Below are 12,138 nucleotides of genomic sequence, written 5' to 3'. Positions count from 1 at the left end.
CTTTCCCTGTCATGTACCTATGGGATCAAAAGCCCTAATACAACGAGGCAGATTCCGGGCCTTGAAAAGGAGCAAATGTTTTTATTAAACCTTAATCCGGCCCTTGTAAAAAGAAGCATCCTTTGGATGAGGCAATAGCTGGCCACCTGACCTTTAGTGGTCATGAATTCCCCTCCTTAATGATGAATTTTACCTCATTTATGGAGGTGGTAGCGCATTCCTCCGGCCTTGTAGAGCAAGGCAGGATGCGCTACCTTTGTGAATAACTAGTCTGGCCAGCAGGGGGGGCTCTTTCCCTGATATGTACTTACGGGTAAAAAAGTCCTAATACAACGAGGCAGATTCCAGGCCGTGAAAAGGAGCAAATGTTTTTATAAAACCTTAATCCGGCCCTTGTAAAAAGAAGCATCCTTTGGATGAGGCAATAAACTGGCCACCTGACCTTTAGTGGTCATTAATTCCCTACCTTTATGATGAATTTCACCTCACTTATGGAGGTAGTAGCGCAAACTGCCGGCCTTATAGAGCCTGTCAGGATGCCCAACCTTTGTGAAAAAATAGTTTGGTCAGCAGGGGCTGCTCTTTCCCTGTCATGTACCTATGGGATCAAAAGCCCTAATACAACGAGACAGATTCCGGGCCTTGAAAAGGAGCAAATGTTTTTATTAAGCCTTAATCCGATCCTTTTAAAAAGAAGCATCCTTCGGATGAGGCATTAAACAGGCCTCCTGACTTTCTGTGGTCATTAATTCCCTACCTTCTTGATGAATTTGACCTCATTTATGGAGGTGGTAGCGCATTCCGCCGGCCTTATAGAGCATGGCAGGATGCACTACCTTTGTGAAAAACTATTCTGGCCAGCAGGGGGAGCTCTTTCCCTGATATGTACTTATGGGTAAAAAAGTCCTAACACAACGAGGCAGATTCCAGGCCGTGAAAAGGAGCAAATGTTTGTTGAAACCTTAATCCGGCAGCCGTAAAAAGGAGTGTCCTTCGCTTGAGGCATTAAACTGGCCTCCTGACTTTCTGTGGTCATTAATACCCTACCCTAATGATGAATTTGACCTCATTTATGTAGGTGGTAGCACATTCCGCAGGCCTGATTGAACCTGTCAGGATGCGCTACCCCTCTATCAGAGCAGTTTCATTCAACCAAAAAGAACAAGTGCAACTGTTTTTTGCAGTAGTCAGATTCTGGTTTCTGTCTAAAGCTAAGCAGGCCCAAGCCTGGTCTGTGCATGGATGGGAGAACGTTTGTGGAAAACTAACTTCTTGTGGGAGATGGCTTTAGGCTAGCCAGCAGGGATTGCTCATTCCCTGACATGTACTTTAGGTTCCAAAAGTCCAAATATACAAAAATGACTTCTGCTGTGTAAGGCTATTGATGAAGCATTAAACCGCCCATGTAAAAATGAGTGTCCTTCGGATGAGGCATTAAACAGGCCTCCTGACTTTCTGTGGTCATTAATTCCCTACCTTTATGATGAATTTCACCTCACTTTTGGAGGTGGTAGCGCAATCTGCGGCCTTACAGAGCCTGTCAGGATGCGCTACCTTTGTGAAAAACTAGTCTGGCCAGCAGGGGATGCTCTTTCCCTGTCATGTACCTATGGGTTCAAAAGCCCTAATAAAACGAGGCAGATTCCGGGCCTTGAAAATTAGCAAATGTTTTTATTAAACCTTAATCCGGCCCTTGTAAAAAGAAGCATCCTTTGGATTAGGCAATAAACTGGCCACCTGACCTTTAGTGGTCATGAATTCCCCTCCTTAATGATGAATTTGACCTCATTTATGGAGGTGGTAGCACATTCCGCTGGCCTGATTGAACCTGTCAGGATGCGCTACCCCTCTATCAGATTTCTGTGATCATTAATTCCCTACCTTAATGATGATGCTGGCACATTCCCCTGGCCTGATTGAACCTGTCAGGATGCGCTACCCCTCTATCAGAGCAGTTTCATTCAACCAAAAAGAACAAGTGCAACTGTTGTTTACAGTAGTCAGATTCTGGTTACTCTCTAAAGCTAAGCAGGCCCAAGCCTGCTCTGTGCATGGATGGCAGACCCTTTGTGGAAAACTAGCTTCCTGCGGGAGATAGTTTTAGTCCAGCCAGCAGGGGTTGCTCATTCCCTGACATGTACTTTAGGTTCCAAAAGTCCAAATATACAAAAATGACTTCTGCGGTGTAAGGCTTTTGATGAAGCATTAAACCGCCCCATGTAAAAACGAGTGTCCTTCGGATGAGGCATTAAATTCGAAGTATGCCGTTTCTGCGCTCCTACTGTCACCTAGTGGAACTACAAAAATAAAGCATGTATTTTCAAACAACCTATACAAAATGCTCTTTTATACTCATATAGCCATATAGCATTATTCTTATCTTTACAATACCATACTGTTTTATATGAGGCTTGACAGTAAAGAGATAACATTTGTGGCAAAATACAATAAAGAGCTAACATGGCAAAAACTTTAGTTTATCTTACCTGTTGAGAAGAAACTCCAACATTCCATCAAATTCCTCCACCTTGTAAAGCACAGTCTTCGGATTCTGGCTTGTATCCAAATCTGAATTTCTATTCCTGTCACCCTGGATTCCACACTGGCTAAACACGCTGTGACTCAGCCTGCTACAGTATCCACGCTCAGGTAACCGAGGTCCGGACCTTGGTCATTTTTCATGTTCAGAAATAATATTTGTTCTCTGAATGACTAATTTGCTGCTACACTCCTCATCATATGAATGTCTGCATGACATGTATAATTCAGTAAAGACAGTTTACAGGACTGTTCAGCCTCAGTGGTATGAAAATGATCGCTTCGAGACCCTGGCGGAGTGAATGAAAGAGAGAGTGAGTGAGGGTGCGGGTGCGGGCGCAGCCTTCGTATTGCCAGATCCAGGTATTATAAGCGCTTTTGGACTTGGTCTTTTCTACTTAATTTGACACTTCAGAAAGAAAATAGAAAAGTAGTAATTTGCAGTTTAGGGTCAACAATATCTTTATCTTATCTTAATTGCAAACTATTTTAAATAATTTCGTTTTATTTTTTTATTTATTTTTCGGTTTTGTTTGTTTTAATAGTAATATCTGGCAACACCATATCGCCAACACTTAAACTGATGGTAATCAAAAAAGCCCATGGACAGGTTATTTGACAGGATACAACATTCGCTAAGGGAAACGCTAACAATATCATGATATTATCTGTCAGAAAGGTTAAACGCTGTCAAAAATAGTAGTATTTAATTTCGTTACAGAATGAGATTAAATACCAAACACTAGCCATGAAAAAGTCTATGCTATGTCATTCAGTATTGTAGTTATATTTTCACAAATTATGCTAAAAAACATTCATTAGAAAGAACATTAAACAATGTTATCAGCTATATAGCAATGGTTATTAATAAAAGCTATAACAGTAATATGTATTGTTGCATTAATAATAAATAGGTGACCTCTAAATTTCAAAGCCTGGCTACGCCATGGCCACGCCCCAAACTCTCGCCATTGGTTGATCTGAAATGATTGACGTATCTGAGCTGACCACTCTTAATGTTTGTTGTTTACACTTATCTACTTTTTTTTCTCTGTCAGAGCAGGCTCGGCCATTTGAAAATGTATGGGTCTGGCTTCCGGTCTCATCTGCATCCAGCTATTCTTAGCTGTACAAAATAGCAGGTTTTGCTGCTTGATATTGCAAATTGGTGTGTCTTAAGGTTCATAAAAAAGATAATACATTAAAATAATATGGTAAGAGTCTTACCATGTTATTTTAATGTATTATCCTAATTATGAACACACTGGTTTGTAGTGCAAACAGTTTTGGCATGTACTGCATGTTATTATTTGCCCTATAAGCTAATGAACCGGAAGTCTCGCACATTCACAGAAAACGATTGAATTCCGCGTAGAAAAATAAGGTGCGATTGTGGTGCTTAAACAAGTTAAGCAAAGATAATGTAGGCTATTTTGACGTACTGTAAAAAGTCTTACTTCACTTTAAAACTTTAAAGTTTAATCAGCTTTACATGTGCTACTCATTGTCGTGCATTAGGGGGAGACAAATAATCACAAACTTTAATTACAACTCACACTGTTTATGAGTGACACCATTTTTGTAAAAAAGTATGCAAACCTTTTATTTCTTTCATCAACAAATAGATAATCTCCATTAACATATGCAAATGTCAGTGCACACAGCTGCAAACAGCTTTTTTTTTGTGCTACGAATCTAAGGCACCAAATACTATTCAGAATTTCCAGAGGTTGTGTGTTCAACTCAGCACATAGATGTTAATCATGTTTTCCACATACTAAAAGGCATTCTCCTCACATACTTGAGAGTATCTTCAGGTCTAAGTGCTGAGTAACACACTCGTGAGGCCTCGTGGCCTGGGTTCAGTGCTCCTCTGCATTGCTGTCAGCCTGCTCATCTTCAGCTCTGTTAAGCAAGGGCTCCACGTCTGAAACAATTAGCAACTTGATGTGAGCTTTCATGAGTACAACGGCCTAACCTTGACACCCGTGACACAGTCTTTCAATTCAGCAAAAGGGAAATGTGAACAGCACTTTCTATGAATAGGGTATACTTTGATGTGTTGTTACTTTAGTGAAAATATTAGATGAGTTGAACTATTACAGCACACATACATTGCCTTTAATAATTGAATTTGTCTATCATACTTTTACCTACACATAAGAGGATTCTAGTTTTACACCCAATGACCCTGCAAAAACATGCACAAGAATGTTTTCCCTTGCTCTACTTATTTAGTGTAAAACACACTTCAGAATGTGATAATTTGACTTGACATCTAAATTTGTTTGGTTGCCAACAAGATACATGGAACCAGTTGCATAATGTCGAATAATTGGGAACAGAAGTTAGAGCTGTATTGTCATCATCTTTATTATATCTTCCACTATCTGTGTTCAGGCTCTCCTTACAGCTGCATTCCTTAGCCATGGTTGATCTTATCAGCATTATTAATGAAGCATGTTTTTGATAACAAGTGCTGACATTTCTGTACAGTATATCCTCCTCTCTCATATTCTTATCTTGAAAACCATATATAATTCTGTCAAAATGAAAATGATCGATTTCTTACTGGAACCCTGGGTATTATGATAAGTATGGCTTAACGGAATGCAAATGATGTCTCCTATTGAAATATACAGTTATAAAAACCCATGAAAGATTTACGATATTTAAAAAATTCACATAGTTTCATACATATTTTTGGACTATGGGGGGCGCCATTATGACGTTAAATGGTTGCGCTCATAGACTGTAAAAAAATATGGACAACGCGTTTCCGCTTCTTCCACTATAGAAAAGTGAAGCCAAAAGCATTATGACAATTTTTCTAAAAGGATGTAACTTATGTTTATACTTTTCTTTTCTGTATGGATTACACAATAATTTGATGTAAGCAAATCCAGAATATTAGTATTATATATATATATATATTTTTTTCTTTCTTTCTTATGACTATGTCTTAGGAATGTATCAGTCTGTAACTTCCCTGTTCTTGTATGTGTTGTACAAATTTTTGTAATAAAAAAAAAAAAAAAAAAAAAAGTGAAGCCAAAACAGCTCAATATGGCCGCTACCATCTTGGGGGAAGTTACGTCATTTGGAGCCAGAGCATGCGCAGTAGAGGTTCGTTTGGAGCCAGAGCATGCGCAGTAGAGTCGTGAGGCGGAGCCGCGGTGTCAAAGTCCCGCCCAAACTCCCGCAGACCCAATCGCACGATCACAATCATGACACCACACCCCGTTTTTATAGCATCAAATAACTACTTAAAAGCAAACTTATTAGAAAAACGAACACCTGAGCAGGAATCAGCATTATAAGAACTACCTCACACGATGGAAATCACCTTTGGAAAAAAATTATTTGCTGTGTAATTCGCTTATTTAGTTTGGCTCTCGTCCCATTAGATTACATGGAGAGGGCGGGGTTTATGACCTATACTGCAGCCAGCCACCGGGGGGCGATCGAAAACTTTTGGCTTCACTTTTCAGGCCACCTACGGCACGCCTGGTTGCGCTCCATGAGTTACCCTACTGGTGGTACTGTTGCTATTTTTTTTTACCGTAACACAATTCAGAATAGAAGGGCTTATAGGTGCCGATATATATAAGTGTAGGCTTAAATCAAATGTTGTACCATTGATTTTCACCACAAGAAGTCTTAACGAAATATCGAGTGAAATCCACACTAAGAAACTCCTTCTTTGGCTGCGGTGTCATGATAAGCAATGGCATGTTTACATCTTACCAGGATTGCATTTAGCGTTTCTTGTCTCTCTGGTTTGTAAGCTCTTTCAGTAGCTGTGGTTTACTAAAAGCCTCAAAGGCATCAGGGCTAATGGAGAAAACAAAGACACGGGTCTTTAAGAAGTTTTATTCATCCACATTCCACAGGCTGAAATTTTTAATCTGCATTAACTCTAAAGGTTATTCTACTGAACCCAGTTTTGTTTAAACCTCTTTTAAAATGAATGTTAGGTATACACTGTAAAATTATCTATAGACTCTTAACCGAAAGAATGCTTAGCATTTCCGGTCTCCATTGTTTTTAGTTGAATCATCGTATATTCCGAGTTGATAATCTATTGTTAACCCTATTGAAATCTTTTTAAATAGCACATGGCTCCATAGCGCCATCACTTTGCGATGTGGCAATGACCGTTATTTGTCAGCGCCTCACTTTAATGAGTGTGTAGATAACACGAAGCTGCAGACATTAGCTACATTAAAACAGATGGACGCTATATGAATGGGTTCCCATGGAGACCGGAACAGAAAAGCATTCAATCTGACATTAGAATTCGTAATGGCGGCGCTCATTATTTACTCAGGAAAAAGGTCTACATGTGAAACCCTCACATCCCAGTCATTCTTTCACACACACAAACAGTACACAGGGATACATGTGTGTCCCTAACCAGCTGTGATGGAGCGCTCCTCTTCCTGAGGGATTTATCTAGAGCACCGGATGTTTGGGAGCTTTCGAAGCAAGAAAATCTTCCTCTTCCTCTCATGGTTCAACATGGGAAGGACTCAAGGTCAGGGGACATACACATGAACAACCCTAAAATGTATTCCGGCTTTTTATTTTTATGACTGATTAGAGAGACTCACAAACAAATGTTTCAGTCAGAGGTATTACTCTTTTCTTTTCTTTTTTACCACATTGCATGCATATCAGTGGTACAATAGACTTCCCACTGATTTAATTTTACATACATTTACATTTTAAGTTGTTTAGCACAAGTAGGGCAAACATTCTTTCAAGTATTTATGCAACAGAAGTCTTAGTGTAAGACTTTCTTCTCTGAAAAAGATATAGGCCTTGACTTGGTAATTCCATAACCCTCCATTTCTTCATTTTGGCCTATTCATTTGCGGTGTTTCAGGTCATTGTCTTGTTATTGCTATGTCCACTTGTGGTTCAGCCTCAGCTTTTAGACAGATGGTCTCACATTCCTCTCAACTACTTTCTTGTTCCGTGTGGAATTTGTGGTTGACTCAGTAATGGCAGGCTGGCCAGACCCTGAGATACAACAGCAGCCCGAAGCCATAATGCTTCCACCACCAAGTATTACAGATGGTCCGAGGTGCTGCTGGCCAAAGGCAATCCTTGTTTTTTGCCAAACATGTCAGGCTTTGGTGCCAGTCCGCTCTAACTCCGTCTCATCTGTCCACAACACACTGTTCCAACACTCCTTAGATGTTGTCTGGCAAACATGCCTGATGAATCTGCAGTATAAATCCTGTAGCTTCAAAGGTTTCCCAGTCACTTCTAGCAGCTGTTATTGAAAAATCACCTGACCTGATAGACAACCAGTGGTTGGAAATGTTCTCAAATACAGTATGTAAATTATAATTGAACTGGCTTTAAAATTCCTGAAAAAGATATTTTACATAAAAGACGTTTACATATAGTCCACAAGAGAAAATAATAATTCAATTTATAAAAATGACCCTGTTCAAAAGTTTACATACGCTTGATTCTTAATACTGTGTTATTACCTAAATTATCCACCGCTGTTTTTTTTCTTTGTTTAGTGACACTTCATGAGTCACTTGTTTGTTCTGAACAGCTAAACTGCCCACTGTTCTTCAGGTCATACAAATGCTTTGTTGGAGAGGGTTCAATTACACAAAAAATGCAGAAAAAAAACAATGAATGTATGCTTTTGAGATCCATCTTTTCATACTGAGGACAACTGAGGGACTCATATGCAACTATACAGAAGGTTCAAATGCTCACCGATGCTCAGAAGGGAACACAATGCATTAAGAGGCGGGGTGAAAACTTTTGGAATTTGAAGATCGGGGTAAATTTAACTTACTTTCTTTTCTGGAAAACATGCAAGTATCTTCTGTAGCTTCTGAAGGGCAGTCAAATATATATAGGAAAAACATTTATACACATACACATTTATATTCTGTTCAAAAGTTTACACCCCTGACTCTTAATGCATCGTTTTTCCTTTTGAAGCATCAGTGAGTGTTTGAAACTTCTGTTATAGTTGCATATGAGTCCCTCAGTTGTCCTCAGTATAAAAAGATGGATCTAAAATCATACAGTCATTGTTGGAAAGGGTTCAAATACACAAAAATGCTGAAAAACCAAAGAATTTGTGGGACCTGTACATCAATCTAACCTGTCTTTGCCAATACATTAAAATAATAAGGTGTAAGACACACCAGTTTGCAACATCAAGCAGCAAAACGAGTTTTGTACAGCTAAACATAGCTGGAAATGAATGACACCAGAAGCCAGACTCATTAAATTTAATGTCCGCACATTCTCTTACAGGAAAAATAAGGTGGATAAGAAGAAACTTTTTCCACACCCCTGTAACATTAGCTTGTCCTTAAGTAGGCTAAGCATGTTCCATCAGCTGGACAGAATATTCCGTGACCGGTAGTGAGGAAAAGTCAGGTGTTCCCTTCTTATCATATCCTGCCGTCAAGAAAATGACCAGATGAGAATCCACCCTGTGCTTGCGTTTCCTAGGACATACAGTACATGATGCAACAAACAGGAAGTCATCACTCATGCAGACCGCCCTGTTAATGCAGGACAAAGATCTGCTGAAAACATTATGTACAGTCTCCGTCGGGACCGCCTGCGTTTAGTATAATTACCAATATGTTTTTTTCATCCTGTACATCAACCTGACCTGTCTTTTTTTCTATTTCTAGACACAGACAAAATGGAATGAGAAAATCAGGGGAATATCATTACTGCAGATATTGTGTGATGTAAATTATTAGCATTTTAATCTGGAAGAAAATAAGTCAAGATGCAACAACAAGACTCAAACAGAAAACCCGAACGACTTAGAGTTAGATCTTTATTAAGTTGAATAATGTCCACCTCCCTGAACAGTAGTGTCTCACATAGTTTGTCCACACTGGTTAAAACACAATGAGCAACAAGCACACGTACACAGACTACTTCACAATACATTTGCAAACCGTATTGCACCCATATACATGTACATACTTGGTCAAACGCACAAATGCACAACCCTACATTTATGGCCAAAAATAAAATCCGATGTGCAAAAATTATGGATTTTTTTTTTTTTTTTCATTTGAGACTGCGAATAAAGCATTAATGAAAGTCTTCGAAGAATGTCAGTATATTTCATGAGCATGTAATGGTACTGTAGAATAGGACAGTGTGCTTTGTACATCTCTAGTGTCACAAATTGAGGCGGATGTGTCTCAAGGCACCGAGGCAGCTTATAGGTTAATTGAATAAACTAAACAGGCTTAGAGGTTTAGTCAGTGGAGATATTTCACATAAGCAATTTAAATCAAAGCAGATCATATTTAAAGGAAAAGTACACCAAAAAAGTACAAATCCTGTCATCCTTTAGTCACGTCAATTCACTTTTTTTTGGTCATTTTTGAGCTCTTGCATTATAGTGACAGGATTATTTTTTGGTGAACTATCCCTTTAATGATCATTTAGTTCAGTGCATAAAACTCTATCAATTCACATTCAGATCTAAAAAATCTGCATGAGAAAATGCGACAGCTCTAGATAACTGCTTGTCAAAGGGTGGATATAGAGGTAAAGACTACATTAAATCATTAAATGCTGATATAAAGTAATATCACTAAATACATTTTTAGTTCCAAAGCCACTGCTTTTACAATGAACGTGAATGCAGAAACGCTCAGAAGGAGAAGTTCACATCACTTGAATAAAGTTTTGCAGCGTCATTCTTTGGAAATCAGACGGGAATTATATAAACACTTCTATAACCCTAGTTATTTTAGATATGTTAGGCATTAACATTTACAGTAGACTATTGACAAGGATACTAATTCTACGGGTCCATTGAGAACACTAAACATTGAGTCTTTTGACGTGACGGCTATACAGTTTTAACAGTCTCTTGGTCAGGCTAGAAAGGACTCGCATTCATTGAAGATGCCGCCTTAACAAGAAGAGAATAACAGCTACACCTACTTATAAAAGGAATTTCGCTTTTCTTGCTAGATTTTGACAGTTGTGAACTTAGAATAACTGCTTCAGAATACAATTCATGTTTTTCTGCATTAATTGATGTCTCGCCCCTTCTGAGACACAGATTAGTTTGATATACACTATGGTTCAAAAGTTTGAGATCAGAGAGATTCGTATTATTTTTGAATGACTTCTGAAGGATCATGTGACACTGAAGACAGCTAGTAATGGAAGTAAGGGCTGCTGCAAATTCAGACTTTCCATCACAGGAATAAAATAAATTTTGAAACATTAAAACAGAAAATCTTAAAGAGACAGATTACCCAAAAATGACAATTCTGTCATTAATTACTCACCCTCATGTCGTTCCAAACCTGTAAGACCTTTGTTTATCTTCAGAACACAATTTAAGATATTTTGGATCAAATCCGAGAGCCTTCAAGGCCCAGAAAGGTAGTAAGGACATCATTAGGGATTCAAGCGTGTAGCAAAATGTCTTTTAGTAAAATGCCTATTAACTCCTGAACGGAATGAGATAAACTTAGCTCAATCTGAGCTCACATGTGGTGCTATAAGAGGGAAAAGCCATAAAAATGTCTATAACTACGCAACCATTTTGCGTCTAAAGTGCCACAAGCGTCTATAAGGACATTTGCGTATCTCAAAAACCATGGCTGCCATTGGCCAATAAAGTTTGAGAACCTATTAGACAAGGTTAACAGAGGCCGATTGGAACGAAACTCTGTGGGCCTGTGTTGACTCGCAGCCTCCAAGGTTTGTGAGGAATTTGAAAGAAATCAGACATTGGAGGACAATACTGCAATTTTCAAGGGTGTAAACGATTGTACATTGAGCACTTTTTCACACATACATGGGATATTCATATCATATGACAGAACTCCTCGTTCCAGACAACTTTTCCTCTAGAACCGCTGGTGTCAATCAAATTGTCTGTTAAATGATTGAGAAAATGTAAAAAAAATAAATAAAATAGTCCTAGGTTTTTTTGTTCAATCTAGATTAAAAAAAAACAACAACACTGCGATTCAATTCTCTAGAGCCTCTAGGCTAATAATTATCCCCCCCAAAAAAAGTTTAAATTTACACTTTTGGCTAAAATCGGGGTCGTTTAGAAAAGGGGCCTGTTTAAATTTACCCAAAATCCTATAAAGCCTGAAGGAAATCTCAAAACTTCACAAAACCTGGTGAACACATGCCACATGTGATTCTTCTAAAAGATTTCTTGTAGATTCATAACGTTACGGTTGAACCACTGATGTCACGTGGACTATTTTAACAATGTCCTTACTACCTTTCTGGGCCTTGATCGTGGTAGTTCCATTACTGTTTATGCAGGACCAGAAACCTCTGGGATTTTATCACAAATTTCTTAACTTGTGTTCCAAAGATGAACAAAGGTTTTATGAGTTTGGCAAGTCATGAGAGTGAGTAATTAATGACCTTTTAGGTGAACTAACCCTTTACATTGTAATATTTCACAATATTAATGTTTTTTTTTATGCAGCCTTGGTAAGCAAAAGAAACTTTCAAAAACAACTCATCAATCCTAAACTTCTGAACAGTAGTGTTAATTGAGCATGAAAGTGAAATACATTGAAAAGCATTTAAGTGTGT

The sequence above is a fragment of the Garra rufa genome, chromosome 13, assembly GCF_049309525.1.
Source record: "Garra rufa chromosome 13, GarRuf1.0, whole genome shotgun sequence".
Taxonomy (NCBI): Eukaryota; Metazoa; Chordata; class Actinopteri; order Cypriniformes; family Cyprinidae; genus Garra; species Garra rufa.
Note: the sequence above shows the minus strand (reverse complement) of the source record.